The 18,094-nt window shown below is 38.4% G+C and overlaps 1 pseudogene; it reads left to right on the top strand.

Annotated features, from left to right (window-relative positions):
- The first annotated feature begins 14,942 nt into the window (after window positions 1–14,942).
- Window positions 14,943–17,321, top strand: LOC145139566 (putative receptor protein kinase ZmPK1; annotated as a pseudogene).
- The last annotated feature ends 773 nt before the right edge of the window (window positions 17,322–18,094 follow it).

Raw genomic sequence — 18,094 nt, 5'->3', positions numbered from 1 at the left:
AAAATTAATTGGACCCATTGCGCTCATTTCAAATTTAGTCTCCATCAACTTCCTGAATTCAGCTGTTAGGCTAGGATTTGTGGAGCCGAAGATGATATCATCAACATAAATCTGAACAATCATTAGATGTTCGCCTTGCTTCTTACGAAAGAAGGTTGGGTCAACCGAACCTTGCTTAAATTTCGACATTTTCAAAAAGCGAGTTAGAGTTTCATACCAGGCCCTCGGTGCTTGTTTTAAACCATAGACAACTTTATCTAGCACATAGCAATGATCAGGGTATTTTTCGTTCACAAAACCTGGCGGTTGCTCAACATAGACTATTTCTTCTAATTCTCCATTCAAGAAAGCGCATTTGACATCCATTTGGAAAACTTCGAAGTTTTTATGAGCAACATATGCCAAAAAGATTCTGACCGATTCTAACCTTGCTACTGGAGCGAAGGTTTCCTCATAATCTATTCCTTCCTCTTGGCGGTATCCTTTTACCACCAACCGAGCCTTGTTGCGAATGACATTCCCCTCTTTATCTAACTTATTCCTGAATACCCATTTCAAGCCGACAACAGAAGCATCTTTCGGTGTAGGAATCAACCTCCAAACTCGGTTGCGTTCAAACTCATGGAGCTCATCCTGCATTGCTTGAACCCAATCAGAATGATCAAGTGCAGCATTTACAGTTTTCGGCTCAATTTTGGAAATAAACGAATTAAACATACAAAATTCAACTTTAGAGAATAATGCAGTTTGTTTCGCTTTCAGTTGAGAACGAGTAAGAACTTTTTCAGAAGATTCACCAATGATCTGTGCCTTGGGATGGTCCTTTGTCCATTTTACTAACGGAGGATAGTTTGGATCATATTCTGGATTCAATTCAGCTTCCACCTCTTCTTCAAATTCTGATTGATCATCCTCGCCTTCGTCAGTTACATTCTCTTTCTCTTTCTCCCCCTCGACTGGCGAAGTGTAATCCCTGTCAGCATCAGAGTCTGCATTTCCTGTGGAAGTTGGTTTCTCCCCCTCGATTGAACTACTACTTGTTGGTTTTGGATCAGTACTCTCCCTTTCATTTAGACCTTTGTGTGTTGGGAAGGGAATGTGATTCTCCCCCTCAACTCAGACTTCGGTTGTCTTTGGTGTTGTTGAGCTCTCCCCCTTGAACGTTGAGTCTTTGTCTGGAGAGCCACTTGATGATGTAGCACCTTTAGCTTCAGGAGGTTCACTTTCCATCTCTTTAGCAGCTTCGTCTATGACCTTTTTGAGATTATCGATTTTGTTATTTGTTGCTTTCGCCTCTGAGTGAATCGCTTTCTCTGGTTCATCAAACAGCCGAATGTACTCTTCAAACAAGTTGGATATAGGAACCGAGACTTGTCCAGATTCTGGGAATATGGCACCTAAGTCACTTTCAGGTCTTTGAACTTTCTTCATATAATTGGCATCAAAGGTGACATAATAGGTTTCTTCAATCCGTTTTGAGCGTTTATTCAACACTCTGTATGCTTTGGATGATAGCGAATAACCTAGAAAGATTCCCTCATCGGCTTTGACATCGAACTTGTTTCGGTTCTCCTTAGAATTGAAAATAAAGCATCTTGAACCGAAGATGTGGAAAAATTTGACATTAGGCTTCCTATTATTTAAGATCTCATACGGAGTAATGGAGAATCTCTTGTTGAGCAAGGACCGATTCTGAGTGTAGCAAGCAGTAGCAATTGCATCAGCCCAGAAGTATAATGGGAGGGAAGCGAAACTCAGCATGGTTCTGGCTGCCTCGCATAACGAACGGTTTTGTCTTTCAACAATCCCATTCTGCTGTGGTGTATAAGGGGCCGAAAAATTGTGAGTTATTCCCTTATCAGCCAGAAAGTCCTCAAAATCCTTGTTCTTGAATTCCAGACCATTGTCACTTCTGATGTTCCTCACCGTCTTCCTCAGCTGTACTTCCACTTGCTTGATGAATGTCTTTAACTTGGGAGTTGCATCTGATTTCTGCTTAAGAAAGAAAACCCAAGTGAAGCGTGAAAAATCATCTACAATAACAAGAATGTACTTATTACCACCAATGCTCTCAATAGCCAAAGGTCCACACAAGTCAATGTGCAATAGTTCAAGAGCTTCAACTATCTTCGTATTTATGCGTGTAGGGTGGCTCTTTCTGCTCTGTTTTCCCATCTCACATGCAGCACATAGATGCTCTTTATCGAACTTGAGAAGAGGGAGTCCTCGAACGTGATCACCAAGCACCAATTTGTTGATGTCTTTGAAGTTTAGGTGCGATAGACGTCGATGCCATAACCAACTTTCATCGGTATTTGCCTTTGACAACAGACAAATAGCTGGTGTGCCTCGAATTGGGTTGAGATTCAGAGGGTACATTTCTCCCTTACGTGCAGATTTCAGCAGAACCTTCTTGGATTGTTTTTCAATTATCTCAGTCCCCTCATCATCAAATGATACCTTCAAACCTGTGCCCACAACCAATTGTGACACACTGATGAGGTTATGTTGTAATCCGTCCACATACGCCACTTTTCTTATTGAGAAGTCTCCATTGGTTATCATGCCATATCCTTTGATTGTTCCATAGGAATTGTTTCCATACTTCACACACCCACCATCTTTTAGGGACCGAAACTCCCTCAGTTCTTCCTTCCTTCCTGTCATGTGACGCGAGCAGCCACTGTCTATATACCATTCGTCGTCAAACTGCTCGTCACTTATTACCTGCGAATTCAGGCAGATTTAGGAACCCAAAGTTTCTTGGGTCCTGGTGAGTTTTTCACAGAAAAAGGAATTACAGAAGAAATATCAACCAAATAAGTTCGTTTAATGAGAGTGGTTTGATCTTTTCTTTTAATGGTATACACCTTGATTTTAGTTTTATCTTGTTTAAATTTTGGTGCATTAGTTGGTGTGTTGTTAGATGGTTTAGGATTTGTCTTTTGACTCTTTGTGTTAGCTGATGGTTTCTTATTGTGGAAATCAGAGTCCTGTGCTAGCTTTCCTTTTCCTTTGATATCCTTCACGGAATTTGATTTATATGGTGGCTTGGAAGGACCGAAACTTGGTTTAGGATCGAAACTTAGCTTATGACCGAAACTGGGTTTAGGATCGAAACTTGACTTTGGACTGTAACCAGACTGGGGACCGAAACTAGATTTTGAACCGAAACCAGACTGGGGACCGAAACTTGACTTTCGGTTCTGAGTGATAGTTTTTGAACCGACACTAGACTTTCGGTTCTGGGACTTGGAATAGTAGGAATTTGGACTGGAATTTTCCTTTAGTTTTTCCTTTCCTTTGTCCATTGATTCCTTTTTGGGAGGCTCATAGTTGGAGTTTTGAGAATTCCAGTGCCTTTTTCGCTCATTCAGATTCTTGGCATATCTTTGATTTCTCAAGCGTTTCTGTTCAGCTAGCTCCTTCTGTGATTTGTGGATATTGAAGCTGGCCTTTGGCTTCTCCTTTTGAAATTCGGTTGTCTTGTTTGACACTTTCAATTCTTCAACTTTCGTGGTTAGAGCTTTCGGTTCTTCACGATTCTTGGTTAGAACTTTCGGTTCTTCACCTTTCTTGGTTAGAACTATCGGTTCTACCATTGGTTCTTCTGGGATTTCTTTGGTTCCACTTGTGCTTGGTTTGTCGAAACTCGAGGGTTTGTTGATGGGTTCAGCAACGTATCTTCCTCTAACTCTCCATGAAGTCTGCTCTGATAGGCCCACAGTTTCGTCTGCGTTGTCAATTGGGGCAGACCAGAAGTAGTCGTCGCATCCTTCAGCATTATCTTTGTCGACCAAGATTCTTAATTCTTCTGTTTGTCTTTGAGTGATCCCTGTAACTGTAACTGCATAGACCTGATTTGGCACGGTTTGAACCTTTTGATAAACCATAGCCTTTTCTTTGAGTTTCTGTTTCTGGTCTTTAGACAGGCGAGCGAATTCAACTGAATTTTCAGAAAGTAGGGGTTTCTCATGCTCAGTTTTACTCTTCAAAAACTCAGAGCAATCAACAACGTCTTCTACTGAGATTTCACTCATCTCACTCTCCCCATCAAATTCAGACGTGTTTTCTAAGTCTATTTTATTTTTGGAAGTTAGTTTGGCATTGGACAAATCAAATGATTGAATAGTGTCTGTCTTAATTTTAAACCTATCATTTTCATCTAAAACATCTTTTAACATATTTTTGTGTTCTTTAGAATCAATGAAAGTTTCTATTTTGTCCAGACCAAACCTATAAGACATGGACGTCTCTTCGGAGGACACTTCTGATTCACATTCTGCTATGACTTCATCCTCCTTAAATTCAAGAAAAGGCATAATCATCTTATGAATTTTCTTTCCTATTTCACAACTTAGATGTAATTGCGCAATATTCATATATAAACGCTTAGCAATTAAACAAAATACATTCCTTTATTTTAAAATTTTTAAATTGTCTCTTTGCAAATAAATACTTTTGTCCCTAGCTCTAACTAACTCCGCTTCCTTCAGCTCAATCCACATTCTTCTTTCCTCACTTTTTGAAGACACCCTGCTGAGTTGGTCAGTTAGGTTAGAATTCGCTAAGCGAGTTTGCATGAGGCTACTACTTAGGTTAGAAAATTTAAAGTTTAATTCAGTTAATTCTTCTTCATAATCTGTTTTTGGAATTTTAAGAGATTCAAGAATAGATTGTACCTTTTTGATCAGCCGATCGCAGTCGTTGATCTTCTCACTCACTGGCTTGGTTGCAAAACACTTGTTTTCGGTCAGGTTCGGTTCCTTATCTACACTTTCGGTTGATGGGCCAGCAGTGACAATTAAACACCTTTCAACCGAACCTTCTTCCTTTGCCACATAAGCCTTTCCATGAGTGGGCCTTCTAACCTCTTCATCTTCAGAGTCGGTTGACCACACTTCTACGCCACCGAACTCATCTTCCCCAGCATTTTCTTGTACAATCAAGGCATTCATTGAGCTGTTAGTCGCCTTCTTCTTCTTGATTTCTTCTAACTTGCGCATATAGTACACCTCATCATCTTCACCCTCTCTCTTCTCAGCCATTTTCCTTAACATGTAATCTTTGGCAAAATGGTTCTTGCCGTGACAGTAATTGCAGTCGTATCCAGAGTCTCTTGCAAGCTTGCTCTCCTTCTTTTCATCATCCTTTTGAGAGGAGTTCTTCGCTTCATCTTTCACCTTCTCAGAGCTGTAACTTCCCTGCCAGTTTCGGTTCTTGTTGACAGGGAATTTTCTTCTTGCAAACTTTTTCGGATTGGTTATCATCAAAGCATATTCCTCGCTAGTCAGATCACACTCAGACATATCAGTCTCTTCTTCATCTTCTGGGATACTTTTTCCTTTTGAGACAAGAGCCAGAGATCCCATACCAGAGACTACTTTCTCTTCTTTGGTTACCTCGCTTTCATGAGACTTGAGTATTCCCACCAGTTTCGCTAGAGAGTAGGATTTGAACTGTTCATGTGCTTTCACAGTTGATACTACGGCCATCCATTCTGGTCTTAGCCCGTTCATGAAAGTTACTTTCCGCTCGATCAACTTCCTCTCTATTCCATGCTTGATCATCTTACTCAGGAGATGATTGAATCGATCGAAAGTTTGTATTAGCTTCTCCTCTGGTTTCTGTTTGAAAACTCCAAATTCAGATAACAGCAAGGTTTGTATGGAGTGTTCCAAATCTTCATCGGTCGAATAGAGTTTTTTCAACCTATCCCAGATTTCTTTGGCCGTTGTGCATGAACCAACCAACCGAAAGGTGTCAGATTGCAAGGCGAATCTGATCATCCTCATAGCCTTCACATTACATAGCAACTTATCTTTCTCATCTTGCAGCATCTTCTCTACGTCCGTCACCAGCTTGTTATAGTCTTTTTGGGACTGAACAGTTGTGTTTGTTCCCGAATGCACAAACGGTCCAAGGGTGATGGCTTCCCAGATGAGATAGCCATTATCTTCAGAACCAACCACGTAGTCTTCGAAGTGATGCGCCCATACTTCGTAGTCTTGAGTGTAGAGAATGGGTATCCTGGTTGTTGATCCGATGTTGTTTGATATGTTGATGGGGTTTGTTTGCGAATCTTCGTGAGACATGGTGAGCTACTAGAATCAAACCTGTAAACTTGAGATTAGGGTTTTATCAGAAACAGAGATACCGTCGATATGAAGAAGACGGCTTCTATTTATACGATAAAAGCGGAAACCCTAAAGTATTCGGAATACAGAAGGAATGTGTATTAATCACACAATCTCCTGCTCTGATACCAATTGTTAGAACAATGTTCTTTTAGGATCGTATGATTCTATGCAAGTTAATGAATATGAACGTAATAAAGAACACGAGAATGGCACTAAATATGTCGTATGATTGATACTTCAACACCTCAGAAGAGCTCGATAAAGAACTTCAACTGTAGAGGTGTTTTAGGGTTACAATATTAAACGTAATGATCAACTTACTAATACGCATACATGCATGCATATTTATAACCCTACTATCTAATCTAGATAAATACAAATAGAAAACCTAGATAATCACGGATGAACAGGCCCAATCCGGATACAAAACGTAAGGTCTAAGATGCCACACAAATGGACTCAACAGTATGGATGACAACCACAGACTATTCTAGACAGTCCAATGGAACACTAGCGGGCTTGCAACCTGTAGGTGTTGTGAACGAGATGTTCACCCGGTGTACTCTAAAAACCCATTGACATGTATTGCGAGTGGATTCTAGGAAATGATATTGTCGATAAACGAGATAAACCCTGGCGACTATGCAGACTTATTGCCTAAACCCTGGCAACTATGGATTTAGTTTTTGTTGTATAAACCCTGACGACTATGCAGACTTCGTGCCTAAACCCTGGCGACTATGGACTTAGTGCCTGTTGAGTAAACTCTGGCAACGATGGATTTCGTGCCTATTCCTTAGGATAACCCTTAGGAATGAATGAACGAGGAATAATTGATTCTTAGGGTGGAATGAAGAAGAAAATGGGGATGGGTAATTGGGTTGATTGTTTGATGTTTAAACATAATAATTAATTAATCTATAAGCAATATGTTATAAGCATTAACCAAACCTTAAAACATTAACCAAAAGCTACAAGTTTGGTCCAAAATGGGTTTGGCTTGCAAGGATGATCCAATAGTTTCGTTTTGTTGCGAGTCTAGTCCAATAGCCTGTACACTTATTTCCACAAGCTCATAACTTCTCATGTATGAATTGGGGTTTTAAAGTTATATATGTCTTAAGGTTTATGACTTAGGGCTGCGCTTTATTTTATTTAATATTTCCATTTTTTTTTGCATCCAAAATGAATAGTCGGAAAACACATCCTTTGTATCATAATATTGCATTGGTCTCAAAGAAACTCACACACACATACATGTACACACACACACACACACACATATATATATATATATATATATATATATATATATTCTAAACTATTTTAAATTTCTCCTCAAAATTTTAGTTTGAGTTTCCCGGTATAATTTCACTCTTCCCACAAAAAGTTAAAAGCCCTAATTATAATTCCCACCTAAAAATTGGCTCTAGCATTCCAATCAGTTCGTCGGCCTCTCCATACAGATCACTCATCGCCGACATCTCCACCATACGATCTCCTGATTGCTAGCACCTCTCTGTGACTCATCTGCCACCACTTCTCGCCTTATTGCCACCTACATGTCTCTAAATATCGAAGCCATATACTACCTACCATGCCCGTGTTCCCCTTTGCGGATACTGATGGCCGACTCCACCTTCCTCACCAACGATTGATGTTTCTCGTACTCACCCTACATGACGCCCATCACCCTCACCTTCACCAGATGGCCCGTTACCCTGCCTTTTACCTTTTTCACATACCTCTCCTTCAAGAACCATAACTGTTCAAAACCGGATTGAAGCAATAGATTGCAATCGATATGTATATATTCGATTATTATAGACACTGTATTCACGGAATCACAATCACTATCTCATTGCATCCTCGGTTCCTGTCTCTTCACACAACCATTGGCAAATCACTTTTCTCTTCCTGCTTCTGTATCACTACACCACCATATCCCCACATCACAGTGACACCTGCCCCCAATTATAGTGGTGTAGCCACCATAGCAGCGACACCAGGTACCACCTCTACCATTGCATTAGCTACAAGTTATTCTTTCTTTCCTTTCAGACTTTTAGTTGTGTTTTCTTGCTATTAGTCAATAGTTCAGTTTGTATTTGGAGAATATCCATAATTCGGATGCTGAAAGTTGTGTTTTTTTCTTTCTTTCCTTTCAGACTTACCATTTGTCGCCTCTCCATTTCAGGTATGCTTCTTGTTCTTAAGGTCTCTCTCTGTTTTTGTCTTGTTTGTATCTATGTGACCTCATCTCTATTTTTGAGTCTCATTGCTGCGATTTGAAGGGGCTAAAACGTAGATAGGAACCTATGACAAGTTATGCTTGGTCTAATGGGATAGACTTGATACTTAGATTATTATAAAAAAAACAATAGTTGCAAATTATTATTAGAATCTGGAATGATGTGTTTGATTGTAGAATTTCTTTATATGTAGTTAGCATATGGGAATTGTCTTGGAGAGGCCAAAAGCAATATGGTTTGGGAGAGATACACTTGGAAGGCAAAGCCTTCTTCTTTATTGGCCAAGTACAAAAGAGCCATGATTCACACTTTCTTCTGAATCAACACCTACAATTTGATGCACTGCATTGTTGGGAAGAACTACATGTAGGGCCTATAACCTGTCTATGAATTCACCAATAATGGATGATAATCTGATGGGTGAAGTCAAAAGGCATAATTGGGCGGACCCCTTGTTGGAAACTCATTGTGTTGGATAAAACTTTTGTTGAACCCAAACCTAAAGATTTTACCGAATATCTTTTTACCATATTATACCATCAAACTTTTCTGGTGTAATATTGTTATAACACAAAGTTAATTTTTCAGTTTTTTACTATAATGGTATATGACATGTTATAACATAAACTGCATATTATAGCAATGTACTTTCGTTATGCAATGTTAGACAAAGTTGTATTCTTTTCATTTATTTATCATACTTTTCTGTTAAAGAAAGTTGTATTCTTTTCATTTTTTAATGATGTATGATCTGGTGCAATTAAAAGAATAAATGACAAAAAGGGCAATTTGGTCCTTTCTTATAGTTGTTATTCAATAAAACTATATTGTTATTTATTTTTGTTATTATTATTATTATTATTATTATTATTATTATTATTATTATTATTATTTTGCTTTTTTAGATTGTTTCTGTTGAGGTAACTTTACAAAACTGTCATTCAATTTTTTTCATTAATTTATACAACCTTTTAATTGCAAATAAAGCAATGTAATTTTGTAAAATGGCATGATTGACCTTTTTGTTCATTTTTTATTCTGCCAAATGATATCAAAGAAAAAATTGGTCAAATTTACAAGTCGTCCAAAAAGTCTAAAATTGTCATTTTTTTGTATAATAACTTAACCAGGAAACAATTTTAGTTTTACATCAACAAATTTTCATTTTATGAAGACTATTCTTTAAACTTACAAATACAATAGTACAACTAGAATGAACATTACATAAATATAGTAACATATTCAATAAACGACCCGTAATTATACCGATAAGACATTGTTGTTCTTTTATAACTATATTTACATATAGACACATATAATAACTGTAATCATAACTCAATGCTACCTACACTCACAATATTTGTTTCTTCTCAGAGCCAATTCATCATATTTTGACACACCTAATAAAAAGTAAATGACCATAAACATCCAATACTAACTTGTTTTCTTGCGTTTACTAAGTACAACTAGTACAGAACCGCCCTATGGACACACAAATATTTAGTGTGACCATATGTATCACATTTTAGCTACTTTATCTGGTATGTTTCTAAAAAGTCACCAGGTTATAAATACACATACAATTGCCTCATGTCACAATACGTTTATCTATTGTCTCTTATAAAAAAGACATGACAATGATAATCGATACATGTGGCTAATTGTGACCTATGGCCTCATTGTTCGAGTGTGACTAATATTTGTCACGTTTGGTATAATTAAGTGTGGTTAAAGTTTTGATTATCTATATAATGGCCACACAAACTAACTTAAATGTATCCAATAACAGTCTCTAAATTTTTTTAGTGACCTTTGGAAACACTTTTAATAAAAAGTGTCACAGGCCGTTTTTCAGAAAGTGTGACCGTAGGTCATTTTTGTACTAGTGAGTCTCAATAATCTGGCGAAGATCCTGCAACTCCCTCGCCAGCTGTTGCACCTTAATCGCTGGTAGAAACTCCTCCTGAAACCTAGTCACAAAGTCCTCCCATTTCATGGCCACCACAGCCGCAAATCCTAATGCACGACCGAATTCCTCCCGCCAATCACGAGCTCGGTCACTCAGAAGGTGTGATGAAAATCCCACCTTCGCCCCCCTCAGGGAAGAAGCTCGTTCGCTGAGTATTCTCCATGTCAGTGATCCATCGACAGCTAGCAATAGGGTCCTTAGCCCCAAAGAACTTCGGAGCTCCACGTTCCTTGAACGCCCGAAAAGAGGTAATCCATGCTCCGAACTGTCCTGCCGCGATCTTGGCCTAGAAGGCCCTACGTCGCTCATCCAGAAGCTCCATAATCCCCTCCTTGATGGTACCGAAAATCACAGAGGTGGCCTCCAAAATACCGCGAGTAATCCCCGATGTGATGAACTCGCACAATCTCTCATCAATCGGTTCTGGTAAAGAGCCAGAACCTCCTCCTCAAGTGGTCACCTTACTGAAATACAAACATACAAATGATCAGAATGACTTGATAGAACTCCCACTCTGCAGGCTCCTTAGAATCCCCGAGATCGTCCTTGATTCGAGTATAGATCCTATGCTTTCAGTAGTACTGGCCCAATACTACCTTCCACACATATCTAGGCTTTCCTCAAGAACCGTCTCGATTCCTCTGAGTCACCGCACTAAAGCGATACACACAATCCCTATGCTAAGCATCATATATTTCCCACTATGACACTTGCTAGACTCTCCTATAAATTCTTGACTCATCAGCCTCTGCAATACTAAGAACCTCAACCAACACCGTTGGTTGCCTTATGCATGCAAATTGTACATAAAATGGGAACACTTAGACTATCGAATAATGATTCTACCCTAAGCCCACAACCAAAAAAGGAACAGGAAATAAGGCAAAACCAATCATTCTAGGGCTATATGATCCTAATCGTATACAATTTTTAAAGCATACACTTAGCAATTAACTAAGCCGATATAAATTCCGAGTAATACATAGAATCCAATCCATTTAGGCTATAAGGCATCACACAAATCATACAATTTTAGCATGTGATTCCTAAAGGTATCCTTAGCCCTACTTTAGCATGCGATTCCTGAAGGTATCCTTAGCCCTACTTTAGCATGCAATTCACATATCAAGCATACTAGTAATAATACATTGGTATGAGTATTTTGGGAATCACTTACCCGAACTCAGTTTTTCCTTTATAGCATATTTTTAGAAAATTTATTTTTCATTTTCAAAAAGATTACCAAATCCTCAGTTTGAGTTCAGATTCACCTACGACTACGAGTGTGCCCGAATCCCTAAAACCAAGGCACTGATACCAACTTGTAACGTCCCAAAACTCATAGAAAATTTTTCATTTTTAAATGGTAAAACATTCAATGTATATTCTATAAAAGATCACCAATGTCAACAATGTTTAAAAAGGAATATCAAAGTATCATCAAATCATAAATGTGAAATCTTTAGTGGATGCGATGCAATCATGTCGGACCCTTCCCTTTCGAACTGGAAGTACCTGAAAATGTTAAAACACAAAACCGTAAGCACAAAGTTTAGTGAGTTCCCCAAGATACCACATGCCATACTAATCAGTGGGCCCAACCCGGGGGTATATTCCAACCTAACATACAATCTTAGGCCCAACCCTAGAGTATATTTCAACCCAACATATCATAATGGGCCCAGCCTCGGGGTTTATCTCAACCCAAACATACAATAATGGGCCCAACGCTTGGGCCTAGCCCTAGAGTGTATTTCAACCCAATCATACATGCAAGAAACACAAAGACAACTAGCATTCTACATAGCACAATCCAGTGGGTCAACATTGGTGCCTTCAACCCACAAGTACAACGAAGACACTCACCTCAATCGATAGCCAGATAAAAACTCACACTCGAGCTGCTGCTACAAAAGCTCCTCACACTAAACATATCGAAAACAACCCCTATTAACAATTATGGTAATTACCCAACTTAGCAAGTCCAAAATACCAAAGCAGATACTTATTTAGGTAAAAGACCATTTTACCCTTCCAAGTCTTAAACCCCTCACAGTTGACCAAAAGTCAAACTGGTCAAAAAGTCAACGGTCAACCTTTTGTTGACCTACGCACTGCGTACCCTAGCTCTATGCTGGGCGTAGAGTCTTAATCCAGAAAAACAGGTGAGAACTAGGCTACATTGGGCGTAGCCCGGATTACGCCCCGCATACAGAGCCAGAAGCCAAACTTCATTTTAAGTTCTTAATACCTTAAGACCAAATGTACAACACTTAAATCTAAACCTAATAGACGTCTAAAATGATATTTTTCCTGACTTAATGCCTTTGTATGGCTTAATGGAGATCAAGACCAAAACCTAGTTCCATAGCTTCCTTTAATGACCTCAAACCCTTGCATGGGTGAAATATAACAACCAAGACCCCATTTTTATGATATAAGATTCTCCGAAACAATAGGAAATGATAACCTCAAGCTCTGGAGTAGCTATTACTCACAAAAGCCAAACTCATGGGACCGAAAGCATACAAATCTATAGGCCATCCTAGATCTAACCCAAGGAATCATAAATGTGAGAACTTTATAGCTCCTGAAGTTGGAAAATGAGATGAAAGCTCTAGATCTTCAAGCTTGAGCCACACCAATCCACAATGATAGACTCCTCCTTCTTCAAGATGCACCAAAACACACAAAAATACTCAAAACAAGCTCACAAGGGATTAGGGTTTTGAGTTGGCTTATTGGGAGAGTGGAGGCTGAGGATAAGGCAGGCCTCAAGTGAGTTAAGGTCTTTAAATAGGGTCACAACCCTACAAAATTAGGGTTTAGAATCAGCGCACCTACGCGTTGCGTACACAAGGGTACACCTTGCGTAGGGTTTTAAATGCGCGCGTCCACTTTCTCATACTACGTCCTGGGTAGAGAACTACCTACACACCGTGTAGGACCATATTTTCAAGAATTTTATACTTTAAGCTATAAATGAAAAGTACCTGCGAAACGGGTGTTACAAAATTATGAATCGTTTGAAGGTTTTAAGAAGATGTTGTTAGCACTGATTCTTGTAGGTTTTAGGAAGATGTTGAAGCAGAGATGAGAATGTTAAAGTTGGACTAGTTTAAACACAATTAGCTTTATATATATGAAATTGTAAATGGTCTATGGATTTACTTGATGTTTAGGCTTCAACACAGTTATCGACGATAGCTTGCCGAAGAAGATGACCATCGTTGGAGATGAAGGGATATGGCGACGTTGGAGCGGAGAAACTGATAAGTACGAGGGGTGGGGATGGTGGGCCCATTAAATTTTATAGAATTATAAATAACATATAAATAATAGAAAAAGTAATAAATAAATAAATAAATAAATAAGGGTAAAAGTGTCTTTTTTATGTCTGGTGGTAGGCAGCGGAGGCAATTCTTGACACGACACAAACCGAAATGCAAATAAACGAGTTTGGGTTAGAGATGTCAATCCGTTTAATTAAATGGGTTAACACGATACAACACGAAAATTAAATGGGTAATGTTAGGGTCCAAACTTTTAACTCGAAAATGATCCGTTTATTTATATGCAACTTCTTTTTAGGTTTACATGGCATGACCAAAACCAAAACCAAAACCAAAACCAAATGTAGAAGAAAATTTAAGATTGAGTTGTTTGGTAATATGGAAGCTACTAATTAGCCGCCCAATTAATAATTATTTTTAGCTTTTGTACTTTTTCATTTATATCCCATAGTCCACAATCTCATTCGCCTACTTCCTCTTGTGAATTTCACTCATCGGTGTCTCAAACTACTACTCTTTTCCGTTTTTCACTTTTTCTTATCCACCTATCCAAGTGATACTCTTTCAACTTATTTAGTGTTTTAGTCTAGCACGACACGACATACTTATAAGGTCTATACCCTAAACATGCCAACCTGACACAAAAATAAATGGGTTGACATGATAATTAAACGGGCCGGGTTAGAGTCAAACTATCTCAACCTATTTAAGTCTCAACCCGACACGAACACGACACGACACATTTGCCACCTCTACCGATAGAGATGAAATATGCAACAAAATAAACTTTAAGTGACTGTCCGAATGAAAAAAATTAAGAATCAAACATGCAAACTACCCACAAATACATCGGTGTAATTTTCTCTTCAAATAATATGTAACATCGGGATTTGTAGTCTCGTACATGGATGGATCAACATAAAGTATAACGTATAACGAAAATGCTACTAAGTAATACAATTCGCATATGGTAACATTTTATACTAAGTTTGACATTGTGGCTGCGATTACAAATAGAATAGATTAATGAAAGGAAATTATCCTCTTCCGTCGACATAATAAAAAAACTTACCGCCAACTAGGACATAAATGATGATTCACAATATATTTCACGTCAGAATCTTTCATTGTATCTGATATAACAACCATTTTACATTTTTAAACACATAAAACAAAGTCTATGATATCATTAAGTAATGTAAAGTATAAGGATTGAGGTAATACGTGCAAAGTCTTCCTCTTCACTAAAACAAATTAAGCTGTTTACTGAAAGATTAAACAGCCAAGCATGACGAAAACAGTCTTTCTCCTCCTCTTCTGTTGCTTGATGAAATCTTTCGTATCAAAGAACACAATTCAGGATTGTCTTTATAGAGGCTCGTTTCTCTCTGTAGGTGATGATTCACACCTCATAACTTCCCGGGATAACACTTTTACCTGCGGTTTCTATAGTTTTCAAACTAATGCTTACTGGTTTGCAATTTGGTTTACAAAGTCCAAAGATCGAACCGTGGTTTGGACAGCGAACAGCAACAAACCTGTCAATGGCCATGGCTCAAAGTTGACACTTCATACAAACGGTGCCATGGTTTTGACTGATGTAGATGGCACCATTGTGTGGACCGGGACCAACACAACGTCCACGGATGTAGATTGAGCAGTGCTGCTGAATACTAGTAATCTGGTATTGATGAACACGAAAGGTCAGATTCTTTGGCAAAGCTTTGATTATCCAACTGATACTCTTTTACCTTCTCAAACATTAACGAAGAGCAAAAGCTTGAAATCTACTTTAAGAAAAGGTAGTTTTCAACCTGGATATCATAGTTTCAGTTATAATAGTATTAACATTTTAACACTGCTTTATGATGGCCCAGAAATATCAAGTGTGTATTGGCCTAGTCCTGATCCAGGATTTAATATTTGGGATTACCGAAGAACCTCCTATAATAGTAGCAGAATCGCAGTCTTTAATGATTTGGGTGTATTTAAGTCAAGCGATCTGTTGCTGTTTAATGCTTCAGATATGGGTTTTGGGATCAGAAGGAGGTTAACCATGGATTACGATGGTAATCTCAGATTCTATAGCTTGAATGAATCAACAGGATTGTGGTCGATCTCATGGCAAGCTGTTGCACAACCATGTAATATCCATGGAATCTGTGGGAGGAACGGGATTTGTGTTTATGGTGGAAAACCCGAATGCTCATGCCCTACTCATTATGAGTGGAGTGACCCTACTGATTTTAGTCAAGGTTGTAAGCCTACTTTCAACAGAACATGTGTAAACTCCACAAGGTTTGGATTTTTGCCAATGCGGTATACTGATTACTTTGGCTTTGATCTAAATTTCTCATCATCCATTTCGCTTGAATCCTGTAGAAACATCTGCTTGGCAGATTGTCGTTGTCAAGCATTTGTTTATAAGCTACCAGGTATAGGTGATTGCTATGTTAAAAGTGCTCTCTTCAACGGTTATCGGTATCCTAAATTCGCAGGAACCATCTACTTAAAAATACCACTAGGCATGCAAACGCCAGAATCTGCCTCAATCCTTACTGGTTTAAAGGCCACATGTGCAGATGTCCCCGTTATGATTGGTTTTCCATCTATGTATGAATCATCTGGAGGAAAGGTAAAATGGGTTTATCTTTACTCGTTTGCTATAGCTTTTGGTTTAGTTGAAGCTTTGGTTATCGTAATGGGCTGGTGGGTATTCTATGTAAACAACGAATTACTAAAGAACCTAGAAGAAGGGTATCGTATGGTATCTAGTCAATTTAGAGGGTTTAGTTATAAAGAGCTGTTGGAGGCGACACAGAACTTTAAGGTGGAGATAGGCCGAGGAGGATCAGGAGTTGTGTATAAAGGGATTCTGGAAGACGAAAGGGTGGTGGCTGTGAAAAGATTGGGAGATGTGAGTGACGGGGGAGAGTTTTTTACAGAATTGAGCACAATAGGTAAAATCAATCACATGAATCTAGTGAGAATGTGGGGATTCTGTTCACAGAAACAACACAAACTTCTCGTTCTCGAGTATGTAGAAAATGAATCTCTTGACAAGAGATTGTTCTCCTCAACTTTTCTTCAATGGAAAGAAAGGTTCGAAGTTGCCATAGGCATTGCAAAAGGCTTGGCTTATCTACACCATGAGTGCCTAGAATGGGTGATTCATTGTGATGTAAAGCCAGAAAACATTCTTTTAGATGGTGCATTCCAACCAAAGATTGCAGATTTTGGTCTTGCAAAATTATCTCAAAGAGGTGGACCAAACTCGAATTTCACTCAGGTCAGGGGGACAAAAGGGTATATGGCTCCAGAATGGGCTCACAACCTGCCTATCACAGCAAAAGTTGACGTGTACAGCTATGGCGTTGTGATTTTAGAATTGACGAAGGGAATTCGGCTTTCTAATTTAAGTGTTCATGGAGGAGAAGAGGAAGAATCAGAGCTCCTAAGGTTTGCAAGGGAAACAAAAACAAAGATTCGAGAAGAAAAAGGATTATGGTTCGAAGAGATTGTTGATCCGAGGTTGGGAGGGTTATTTAGTAGGAAGCAGGCCGCAACATTGGTTGAGGTCGGTCTTAGTTGTGTCGATGAAGACAGGCATAAAAGGCCGACAATGGATTCAGTAGTCCAAGTTCTAATTGATTGTCAGCCAGAGTAGATGCGCTAAAAAGAACTCCACTTTAATTACTGTTTATGAGAATGTTGGTGTTTATGTAGGTTAATTATTATTATTATTATTATGCGTTCCTTGGTTGCACTTTGCTTGTATTTATTTCCTGTTTGTATTAATTAACCTTAACTCTTGAATTTATAAATAGATTTTAATTTCATTTATATCAAAACTTTGTGATCTTTTTATGGGTTTTGTAGGTTTGGCTATGCCATGTATCATCTCTTTATATATGTTGCATGGATATGGTAGCTCCGAATCCAAACTTGCATGGCAAGCCTTATTTTCTGCGTGATGCAAAGAAGTGTTGCAGTTTGTATGGAAGTCCTTTATTTTATAGGCAACATTTACTACAAGAAACGGGGCCTATAGGGACGACAAATGTCGTCTCTATAGGTTCAAAAGTCGTCCCTATAGCTCTCTGTCACCATAGCCCCATCGCAATAGATCTTTTTTTGTTGTCTTTATAAACTAGATTATAACACGCGTTAAACGCGGGGAACGTATAAAACAATTCATATAAAGTTACAAAAAACCGACATAATAAAAAAATAATATAAAGTAACATAAAAAAATTAATATCATTAAACCAAATAAAACATGCGTTGATGATTAAAATATATTTCCACTTAGCATAGTCACTATCTCAAAATGTGAACAAAATGAAAATACTTCATGAGAACGATGTGCCGGAACGACATACCCAATCATATTTCCTTAAAAAAAATTAAGGAGGTTGTTTCGATAATCTCACCATTCAT

Source organism: Lactuca virosa, chromosome 9 (assembly GCF_052849685.1).
Source record: "Lactuca virosa cultivar CGN04683 chromosome 9, Lactuca_virosa_CGN04683_v6, whole genome shotgun sequence".
Taxonomy (NCBI): Eukaryota; Viridiplantae; Streptophyta; class Magnoliopsida; order Asterales; family Asteraceae; genus Lactuca; species Lactuca virosa.
The sequence above is the reverse complement of the archived record's forward strand: the minus strand, read 5'-3'. Positions and strand labels throughout refer to the sequence as shown.